The sequence below is a fragment of the Suricata suricatta genome, chromosome 8 (genome assembly GCF_006229205.1).
Source record: "Suricata suricatta isolate VVHF042 chromosome 8, meerkat_22Aug2017_6uvM2_HiC, whole genome shotgun sequence".
Taxonomy (NCBI): domain Eukaryota; kingdom Metazoa; phylum Chordata; class Mammalia; order Carnivora; family Herpestidae; genus Suricata; species Suricata suricatta.
In genome coordinates, this window is record NC_043707.1 from 11,583,022 (window position 1) to 11,593,384 (window position 10,363).

At 43.4% G+C, this 10,363-nt stretch overlaps 1 long non-coding RNA gene across 1 annotated transcript; it reads right to left on the reverse strand.

The window, feature by feature from the left end:
• Positions 1-5,561: 5,561 nt before the first annotated feature.
• Positions 5,562-10,356, reverse strand: LOC115299294. The gene is made up of 2 exons (XR_003912097.1): positions 10,269-10,356; positions 5,562-6,216 (listed from the first exon to the last, which is right to left on the reverse strand). It is a non-coding gene; the product is annotated as an uncharacterized LOC115299294 (long non-coding RNA).
• Between the last annotated feature and the right edge of the window lie 7 nt (positions 10,357-10,363).

The window sequence follows — 10,363 nt, forward strand, 5'->3', positions numbered from 1 at the left end:
GTCCTGACTTATTGGATGCCTTCTTAAGATGCCTGTCCGCTTCCAGACTTGGAGACAGGCCTCTTACCCAGGTAACCAAGGAATTGCCGCCCAACCCAGGGGAGATCTTTTCTTCCACACAAATGGACGTGACCGTTCCCACTGTCCACCAGTACAACCATAAGAGATTAAATAACCATAATCCTAACCTTCATATAAATATTCCACAAATGTTATTAAATGGCCAGTGTAGGGATATAAAGAGGAAAACAGCATGCCAATAACTGTGTGGAAAGAATCATGGTCTATTTGGGAGTAAAAGTAAAAAAAAATTAATAACTTCTCAGAACATCTAGTCCCATCCATCAGTGGGTGCATGAGCACCGTGTATGACAAGTGGTCAATGGAAAGCTTGGATATTATACAAATAAAGCCACCCAGTCGTAGGTTAGTGGCATATGCAGCAGGTACTTTGAAATCAAGGTGTCCTGAGTAATCTAGAGACGCTTCCTGGAGGCGGTGCCTCCGCTGGGTGCCAAAGGACAGACAGTCACAAGACGAAAGGTCTGCAAAGTGGAATGATGATTGTAGAATCAAAACAGATGGGATGAGATCTTGAAAGATGAAGCAAGAAAGGTTTCCATATTATTTTATCTTATCCATTTTATTTTATTTTATTTTGTTTGAGAGAGTGGAAGAGTAGGCAAAGGAAGAGAAATCCACACTGAATGTGGAGCCGGATGCAGGGCGTGATCCCACAGCTCTGGGATTGTGACTTGAGCTGAAGTCAAGAGTTGGAGGTTCAACTGGCTGAGCCATCCAGGCGCCCCAAGAAAAGGCCTTTAAATTCTAACCTAGAGGGAAATGTCCACTGACCCTTCCTCAACTTCAGATAATGTAAATGCTTCTAGCTTACTTGTATTTAAAAATCATGCATGATTTGCAACTTACTGGTCTTTTTCATTTGTAAGAAAATTAATAAAAGTTATTAATGGTTTGGGGAGAGAGAATTAAGCAATGTGAATGTTTGCATATGTTTACATTTTCTAATACCAAGTTTGAGAGGAGCATGTGAAAATATTTCCCTCAAAATCTGTGCCGGAAGGCGATTTGGTAGTCAAAGGAGCTGATCACTTGCCCACAACACAGCCAGGGAATTTGGCATTTAGGGGTTCATACAAATGAAGGATGCTTTAGGAAAATTTTTTTCTGATTTTTATGGATACTTTTCGGGCCAGAATAAAAACTGTTTCATGAACGAAAGGAATTTTAGCCACTAAAATATATCGTTCAAAGAGGATGGGGTGCCTGGGTGGCTCAGCCGGTTAAGTGGCCGACTTTGGCTCAGGTCATGAGCTCAGGGTTTGTGGGTTTGAGTGCCATGTCAGGCTCTGTGCTGACAGCTCAGAGCCTGGCGCCTGCTTAGGATTCTGTGGCTCCCTCTCTCTCTCTCTCTCTCTCTCTGCCCCTCCCCGACTCATGCTCTTTCTCTCTCTGTCTCAAAAATAAATAATTAAAATAACACAAAACACAAAAAAACAAAGAGGAAAACATTTCATATTGCAGGACTTCATTAATAATTATACGTCTGCTTTGTTTAACACTTTGAAGAAAAATTTATTTCTTTTACAATAAAATTGTAGATAAAGAGATTTAACTTTGGTATTTGAGGTTGTATCTACATAGGACCGCCAGATCACGATATTAACTACAACCAGCTGAATTACATGTAGGTAGGCTCTTCAGTTGAGGTACATTCCCCAAAACTATAATTTCTAACTCATGTATCTTTGCTATCTACTTTATTTGTTTACTGTTTTTCTTCCAAAGACTGTCATCCTTTAGAATCTGTTTGAAGCTTTCAAAACACCTTTTTTGCTATGTGAGCAATTTACTTTTAGTTCAGTGGAATTTTATATGGATTTCTACAGAGCATGCACCCAAATAAATTCTTTCTGGAACATACTCAACAATATATTCTGGTGGGAGCTTGCATTTATAAATTAGGTTCGTCTCCTGCAAGTATTAGAAAGTTAGTAGACTTTTGTGCCTAAAGGTTTAGAGTTTGCAGTGGCTACATTCAATCTAGTTTTACTCCTAACATTTGGAATCTAAAGGAACCAAATCGCAAAAAATGCAATTTAAAATCTAGTGAAAATTTCCTTTTAATACTGTCAATGGCCAATGAGTGAAAGGGGTAATCGGAGTTTAAGGATCAAGTATGTACTTGGGGTTTAAAAATAACAGATAAGGGCGCCTGGGTGGCTCAATCAGTTAAGCATCCAACTCTTTTTTTTTTTAAAATGTATTTTATTTATTTTTGAGAGACAGAGAGAGACAGTGCGAGCAGAGGAGGGTCAGAGAGAGAGAGAGGGAGGTACAGAATCCGAAGCAGGCTCCAGGCTCTGAGTTGTCAGCACAGAGCCTGCCGTGGGGCTCGAACCCACGAACTGTGAGATCATGACCTGAGCCAGATGCTTAATCGACTGAGCCACCCAGGCGCCCCAAGCATCCAACTCTTAATTTTGGTTCAGGTCATGATCTCATGGTTCAGGAGATCGAGCCCCGAGTCAGACTCTGCACTGATAGCACGGATCCTGCTTGGGATTCTCTCTGCTCCTTCCCTGCTCCTGCACATCCTCTGTCTCTCAAAATAAATAAACTTTAAATAAAAATAAAGACAACAGATAAAGAGCTGTGAACAGTAGCTAACCAAGTGAATAGAAGAGAGAATAATTGACAAACATTTTGGATATGCATCAATGAAAAGCTTTTCTCTTCCTAGCTCTCTTCCCCTTTGTAAGTCTGTCGTCTTTGCTTAAATCTTTATTCACCCATATATTCTTCTCTCTCTGTCGAATGGCCATACCTAACCCCCTTCTGTGCTTCACTCCTCCCCCCCAACCATGACCACCCAAACACTCCAGGACAGAATAACTGTGATGAGGTTAGGGACTGGAACAGTTCAATGGCACAGCAGCCATGCTTTAGAGAGATAGCAGAGATCCCCTTTGGATCAGCAATCAGGGAGAGCTTTGAAGTGAGTAAACGTTCTGGGGGCAGCTTCCATTTGAACTTAGGTTCATGTTCTGAAAAATATTAGAAACATAATGGATTCTTGTGTCTGAAGATTGAGACCCTGCCCTGCCCATATTCTCTGCGGAGATGCCCTCTTCCCTCTAGGTGCCCTTTCCCTGCATGCTCTCTGGCTATAATACTGTATCCTCCAAATTAGTTCTTGTTTCCTTTCCTTGCCTCTCAAAACTCCCATTCTCTTCCTGTGGCTGATTTCACGTAGATGTGGAAAAGGAGTTTATTAAACTCATTTACTGAGATGTGGATGGGAGCCATTCTAGCTGAGTTTTTTATTTATTTATTTTATTGCGAACACAAATCTCTGGATGGAGTTTCAGAACCAACTGCTGTGGTTCGAAGAGTTGGAGAGAAGAGGATGTATTTTTGGCAGGAGACTTCTGATATGCCGTCCACTTCCCCCACTGGCTTAAAACTAGGTGAGCCAAGGTCATCACAATGTGCTATAAACTTTCCAGAATGAGTGGTCATGATCTATCTGCATATTTGGGCTCCCTACAAGATGGTGAGATTCTGGAGGGAGGAAATACTTCCTCTTTTTTTTTTTTTTTTAAGTGTATTTATATATTCTGAGAGAGGCAGAGAGAGTATGAGTGGGGGAAGGGCAGAGAAATAGGGAGACTCTCAAGCAGGCTCCAGGCCGTCCGTGCCGAGCCCATGTGGGGCTCCAGCTAGCAAAACCGCGGGGTCATGATCTGAGCTGAAATCAGGAGTCAGATGTACTTAACTGGACAGCCACCCAGGCTCCCCAGGAAGAACATATTTATTTATATGTGTATCTCAAGTGTCTAGCACACTGTCCAGCACACAGCAGAAACTCTGTTAACACTGCTGAATGAATTCATGTCGTTTGTGGATTTCTTGTCTGTTGCTTTTGGCCCCGTGACTGGTGCTGAGAAATCTGGACTGACCTTCCTATCATTTCCTCCCCAGAGGCAGGCAGCTGTCCTGTCTTACGTCAGCCCAGACCCTCATCTGTTCCAGCGCCCGGCTCAGGCAGTTATGTTTACTTAGGGATGCTTATGACTTGTAGGCTGGATTCCTCGTGCCCAACTTTCATATCCCTCAGAAAGCCACCTAATCACACCTCTACAAGGCTGGATTGTTTGTCCTTGAGAATTGGGTGGAATTATTGTAGTTGGGCTTTCTCTGAATCACTAAACAACCTTCTGTAATGGCTAATTTTATGCATCAACTTGACTGAGCCATGGCAGGTCTAGATATTTGGTCAAACATTATTCTGGACAGATCTCTCAGGGTGTTTCTGGATGAGATTAGCATTTAAATAGCGAGAACGGTTCAAGCAGATTACTCTCCCTAATCTGGGTTGCCTCATCTAATCAGTTGAAAGTCCAGTTAAAAGAAAAAGGCTGCCGTCCTCCAAGTAAGAAAAAATTCTTCCTACCTGCCTGCCTTCAAACTGAGACACTGGCTTTTTTCCTCCCTTTGGACTCAAACGGAAACAGTAGGCCTTTCTGGGTTTTGAGGCTGCTGACCTTCTGATGAGAATCACACCATTAGCTCTCCTGGTTCCCAGGCCTTCAGACTCAGGTTGGAACTAAATGATTGGCTCTCCTGAGTCTCCAGCTTTCAACTCACCAGGCAGAGGGACTGGCTTCCATAATCATGTGAGCCAATGCCTTATAACCAATCTCTTTCTCTCTAAACATACATATACATCCCACTGGTTCTCTTTCTCTGGAGAACACTGACCGGTTTACGTGTCCTTGTTTACAGATGTTAGTATTTTGTAGTCTGTGGTTGCTGCATTGTGCTTATCTGCTGGTAAGGGTCGCTCGCTCATAACCGTTGTAGAATTACACGGAACGTGCCTTTCTGGGACCCCTGAAACCATACCCTGTAGGTGGTCCTCCACCCCTAATCACACAGCCTCTCTATGAGGAGCACAAATCTCTATGACCTAAAAGTACAAGTTCGGCCAGAGAGCCAGCTAATTGCCAAATAACAGAACTGACTGCATGTTCATTTTTAGCCTGACAGTGGGTGGAGTATGTCTGTTGTGAATTCTGTGAGTGTTGGGGGTTGAGGATGGATTCCAGTTAGACTGCAGCCCCGTTTGGAGCTGAGCCCATTACAGTGACCGGAGGACTCGGTCAACGTGACGGATACTCTGCCTCTATGCTGAGGTCAAGTAGGTGGTCAAACGCCCGCCAGGCTGAATATTGTCTTTTTGGTATTTGTTCATTTTCTGATCCTGGTGTGAGTGTCCCTTTCCCCTGAGCCATGGAGCCAGGATATTCTTTGGACATTTTGGGTGGGAAGTATTGTAAGAGCAACACGGGTGGCTTCATTTTTAAGTTTAAATTTTATGTATAAAATACATTAAAAGTTTGGTTTAATATAATGTTAGGTATATGAAAAATTAAATGATTTTTAGTTAAGCACAGCAAATGACTGGGTTTTTTGTGTTATCGGTGGTATGAACATTCAGGGAAATATGTAAAGGAAAGGAGACTTAACATCCTGTAATCATCTTCCCTAGTCATCTTTATTGCAAACACGAAATTTATGCCATTACTTTGGATTGAGATACAAGTTGTCCTTGTCTGTTTGCATGTGTTCCTTGTCAGTTTCTGAATTCTTTCCAAATGTTTGGCTTACTTCCTATGTATGTACATATGTACTCTCATGGAGCTGAGAATGGAGAATTGAAATTTTCCCAGACTGCCTTCTTATAAGTCATTCTGTGTGAGCATAAGTATGGGGGGAAATGCATGATACAGTTTCCTCTTACAAATACCAAGGAGGCAAACTTGAACTTCAAGTTACCAAGGCTATTTTTCCCACCATCTTGTGATCACACGGCTCCTTTGCTCAGGAGTCTGCCAATGTCTTCCTTTGTGATTTAAATTCTTTCCTACTGTCTTGGCTGAAAGAGATTTCCCTGAACACATTCAATGAGAATGTGTTCATTCTCAACGGAGAATAGGAGAATACGTATTTGAAAAACGTGTTGCATTCCTCTGCAGGTGAGTTCAGGAAACATTTATACGTCTATCCTGTTTATCAATATATATCCTCACGTGCCTCGAGGTCACATGAGACCTTTCTGTGGTTACTCTTGCTGTATTTACTGCATCTTCGTTTCAGGCTCCTTTCTGTTATTTCAGTATTGGAATCACACTGTTGAAGAGAGAGAAAGACACCAAGAAACAAACTCTTAACTACAGGAACACAGTGATGGTTTCCAGAGCGGAGGGGGGAGGGGAAGGGGTGAACTAGGTCACAGGGATTTAAGGAGCACCCTTGCAGGGATGAGCCCTGAGGAGTGGATGGAAGTGTTGAATGACTGTATTGTACACCTAAAACTATTGTTACACTTTATGTTAACTATACTGGAATTAAAAATTTAAAAACCCTGTTGTGGGTATAATGGGAATCATAAATAGCCACCAGGAAGTTACCTTGGGAGTATGGGAGGCAGGATTCCCTTCCTTGTACACAGCGCTTGCGTTTTACTTCTTTAATGGGGATTGATCAAATGGAATTAAGTTACCAGTAAACTTCAGGTTTGTGGCATTTTCATGTATCATTTTATCAGAATGTCTTCTGCGTAAAGGTTGTAAACTGGAAAACTGAAACAAAAACTACGAAGCCAAAGGGAAAATATTTCCTGTTCACTTGACTTGTTTAATTGCACGCTTCCAAACTGAAGGTCAGGAAAATGTTCTTAAGGAAAAACCAACCAAACATGTGTGTCAATGCACATTCTTGTATGTTTTGGCCAGTTTGTTTTATTTTTTTGCTACTAAAGGAAGGCAGGGGAGAAAAAAGTCAGTTTATGCCTGGGTTGAATGCCAGAAAAAAGCTCGAATAATATTTAGAGGTCTTAATAAAGAAACAAGAAGTATTACATTAATATACTGAACAGTAAGATATAAACCCACCAGGGAGAAATTATAATCTGTCACATTTTTGCAGACTGTTTTTACTCCATAATGATAAATAATATGAAAATGAACCACAATTTCCAGGCTTTGGGCCAATAATGAATTTATGAGGATAGCGTTAGAGAATTTCCTGCAGGTGATGTGTGAAAATTTGAATCGAGTTAATGATCGCCAGCGATTTATTTTACCCTCTGGGAGAAATTATAAAAAGCAATATATACATCTTGAGTCATTTCTCAACAGTTTGGAGAAATGATGCTTTTACCTGAGGCAATGAAAAACTTTTTATGAGGGGGGAAAAATATAAAAAATGGTCACTTGAAAAATATATTTTTTCACACTTATTTATTTTTGAGAGACAGAATGAGACAGAGCACAAGCAGGGAAGGGGCAAAGAGAGAAGGACAGAATTTGAAGCAGGTTCCAGGCTTTGAGCAAGCCTTCAGCACAGAGCTGGACAGGGGGCTAGAACCCACAAACTGTGAAATCATGACTTGAGCAGAAGTTGGACGCTCAGTTGACTGAGCCACCTAAAATGATCACTTTTGAGGGGCACCTGGGTGGCTCGGTTGAGCGTCTGATTCTTGATTTCAGCACAGGTCATGATCTTAAGGTTTGTGGTTCGAGCCCCTCATTGGGCTCAGTGCTGTCCATCTCCTTCTTGTTCTCTCTCTCTCCGTCTCTCTCTTTCAAAGAATACATAAATAAACATTAAAAAAAACTGGGCACTTGTAAGGTAAAGGCTGGATCGGGGCACCTGGGTGGCTCAGTCAGTTGAACGTCCAACTTCAGCTCAGGTCATGATCTCACAGTTCATGGATTCAAGCCCTGCGTCAGGCTCTGTGCAGAACGCTAGCTCAGAGCCTGGAGCCTGCTTCAGATTCTGTGTCTCTTTCTCTCTCTGCTCCTCCCCTGTTCACGCCCTGTCTCTCTCTGTCTCTCAAAAATAAATAAATGTAAAAAAAAAAAAATACAAAGGCTGAATGAAGCGATTTTTAACTGCAAATGTGTAGAAAGAACGATGAACAATTCTCACAAAGGTTAAAAGGGAAAATCGACCATTTCTTTATTCCTCTCCACTGTTGCTTCCTATTGCTATTGACTGGTTTCTTTATGGTCCTGTCAGAACATCTGATGTAAGGGGCGCCTGGGTGGCTCAGTTAAGTGTCTGACTTCAGCTCAGGTCATGATCTCTTCTTGGTTTGTGAGTTCAAGCCTTGCATGGAGCTCCGTGCTGACAGCTCAGAGCCTGGAACCCGCTTCGGATTCTTTGTCCCTCTTTCTCTCTTCCCCTTCCCTGCTCATGCTCTGTCTCTCTCAAAAATAAATAAACATTAAAAAATTAAAAAAAAAAAGAACATCTGACATTTGCTGGTGTGTCCTCTCCTAGGATATTGTGTCTTTGCCTCTTTTTTTTAAATTCAAATTCTACTCATAAATCCATTTTTTAAAATTTATGTTTTTTCCCCGGCTAGGTTAGTATTCATGCCTGTGCTGGCTCTAATCAGTACCGGCTCTGAAGACACTCCCGTCTATTCCCCCCACCCAGGCTGTTGAAGAAAATAGCGCTTATGCACACAGGGTGGCTTAGCCAGCTGGGTCACGAATGGGCCACAGATGTGTCTGTCTCGCTGGAAGATGAGGGGGCAGGCAGTGAGAACTACCGGCGGCTCCCGAGTGCGGAACCCAGACTGGCGCTGGCTTACAGAGATCGGGCGTCTGAACATTGACCTAGCTCCTTGCTGGTGGGGTCCCACGCTCACTCCACCGAGCAGGCGCATTTCGGCGCTGACTCAGGTCCTCCCCACATGGGGTTTCTCGATTTCCAGCCCCAGGGACCTCTCTGCTCTGTCTCCCCCACTTCTATTTCACCTCCCTCTATCTGTCTGCCTCCCCGGGCAAGGTAGTCCGAGTCTCAGTTTATTTTCTGCAAATCTATAAATCATTGCTGGGATTTTATGCCCTGAGCCCTTTGGGACTTGACTTTTGATTCTCAGAGGTAAGTTACTGGACTGTAAAAGGTATTTAAAAGCCATCCTTTCATGATGAGTTTCCAAAGCCCATTTTGAAATCCAGAAGCTAATGACTGACTGACATCTGGGCTGTACTTTCACCGAATCTTCCTTCCCCGGAGCTCCTGGAGCTCGGGAAGAGCCAGGGATACAAGACTGGGTGATGGGGGGCTGGAACAAACCACGATAGAACCTATTATCTATTTATCCATTTATTCAACAAATATTTAACGAAATGAGTATCTACTGTTTGTTTCAAAATTGGTGTTCAAGGGGCAGTTGGGTGGCTCAGTCAGTGAAGTGTCAAGACTTTGGCTCAGATCACGATCTCGTGGTTTGTAAGTTCAAGCCTCGCATTGGGTTCCCTGTTGTCAGCACAGAGCCCACTTCAGATCCTCTGTGTGTGTGTGTGTGTGTGTGTGTGTGTGTGTGTGTGTCTGTCCCCTCCCACTCGATCTCTCTGTCTCAAATAAATAAATAAGCTTTAAAAAAGTATTTAATAAGATTGGTGCTCGAAGTTCAACCCCAAACACTTTGCCAAAAAGCCATCTCTGCCTGTTCTGGCTGTGCCTAGAATTCTTCCTTCCCGACTCTCAGAGTATTTATAGTCTGCACCACCCAACTTCACAATGATATATTATTGTGTACTGTAGGCCCATCTCATGTTATTATTTTTTCTCCCAATGAAACTGAAGCTCATTAAAGTTAAGCACGATGTTTCAGATTTGTTCTGTATCTCTCCAGCCCAGTGCCTTGCCCGAAGGGGTTCCAGAAATACTTGTTGGTGGATTTCTGTGTCAATGGGTACGGACATTGGCATTAATTGCATTCATGCATAGAAAGTTTCTTAAATTGGGGGGGAGGAGCCAAGAAGGCGGAACAGCATGGAAGTTTTCTTTGCGACTTGCCTCCATGAAAGAACAGCCAGATCAACACTGAACCATCTTGCACACCGAGAACACCGATTTGAGGATTAACACAACAATCTGCACAACCCGAGCCACAGAACCCAGCAGGTGCGTGGCGCAGAGAGGTGACCTGAGGGGGAAGGCGCGGAGGGCAGGGTACTCTCTGTGCTTGTGGAGGGAGGATGGAGACGGGGAGAGGACGGGAAACGCACCCGCCCCCCAAAAGCAGCTGGGGAGAAAGTGGGAAAGAGGAAATGGCTGCAGGGACTGAACAAAACAACCGAGAAAGGAGAAAGGGAGGGTGTAAATTCCATCCAGACTCTACAAACGGGGATCGCAGAGTCAGAAACTCCGCAGCTCCTTACCTGGAGGCGCTCCGTGGGATGGGCGAGTCCCCAGGGGGGCGTGAGGTCCGGGGTCCTCGGGTCACACGGGAGAGGCGGCTCCCCGCTGGGAGGAC